This window comes from Phaethon lepturus, unplaced genomic scaffold (assembly GCF_000687285.1).
Source record: "Phaethon lepturus isolate BGI_N335 unplaced genomic scaffold, ASM68728v1 scaffold35933, whole genome shotgun sequence".
NCBI lineage: Eukaryota > Metazoa > Chordata > Aves > Phaethontiformes > Phaethontidae > Phaethon > Phaethon lepturus.
In genome coordinates this window covers 8938-9941 of record NW_010527624.1, presented here as the reverse complement: position 1 = coordinate 9941, position 1004 = coordinate 8938, and positions in this window count along the sequence as shown.

Genomic DNA, 1004 nt, shown 5'->3' with positions numbered 1-1004 from the left:
CCCCCCCCCCCCCCCCCTGCCGGTGCGGCCGCCAGCACTGGGCCAGGGCAGCGGCCGGTGACAATCGGTGTAGTTACACTGGAGACGTCACCTGATTGGAATAAGGGAACATAAAAACCGCGTTCCAGGAGTCAGGGCTGCGTTCCCCACACGAGGCAGCAGGAACAGAACCAGTCATGTAAGCGGATAACAGGTTTTACTGTCAAACCCCCCCCAACTCTTTCGTTTTTTTTCTTTTCTTTTTTTAATATGAACTAAGAAATAGTTCACAGAAAAAAAATGGTGTGCTGGAGAGTGGTGTATGGCCCACTATCACCCACAAATGCAGCACTGGTGTCTGAAATGCCAAGCCTTAAGAGCTCATTCTCTGAAGATTTCACCATCAGCGAGGTAACCATGGAAAGCACAAAATAATTAAGTGCTATTGAAGGTTGCCCAGTAACTGAAAAGGCAATAGTCTAATGCTTTTCCTGTGAGCTTGTACTTGGGTAAATATTTAGGCTTTTAAAGCTTTAAATGACAATGGACATTGCACTGGGACACTGTGCAAAGCCCTGGACTATGTTTACTCACAGACGGTCTATTACTTATAGGGTCCTCCACAGGCTTTTTAGTCCATGCAGTCCTCCTGCAGACCGTAGTGGTCTTTGGGTTCAGCGCTGTGTCAGCCTCCCCTGGGACTGCGTTCGCAAAGATCAGCGCACACACAGCTTCCAAAAATCCCCGGCCAGCCGCAGCTCTTGGTCAACAGCTGCAAGGCAGCAGTATCTCAAGCTGGTTGCCCTGTTTGGTTAAATCTGGATGCTTTTGGTTATTCTTTGGGTTTTTTTTGTAAGGCCCAGGTTAGGTTTTTACTGCAACCGGGCTGGTAAGGCTTCAAACCAGGAGAAACAAAAAAAGAAAAAAAAAATTTAGACGGGTAATAGACAGGTAAGAGAAAGGACGAGGGGGTGGACGCCGCAACTCCCATTCACCCGCAGAGACCGCGGGGCTCCTCCGCGCCT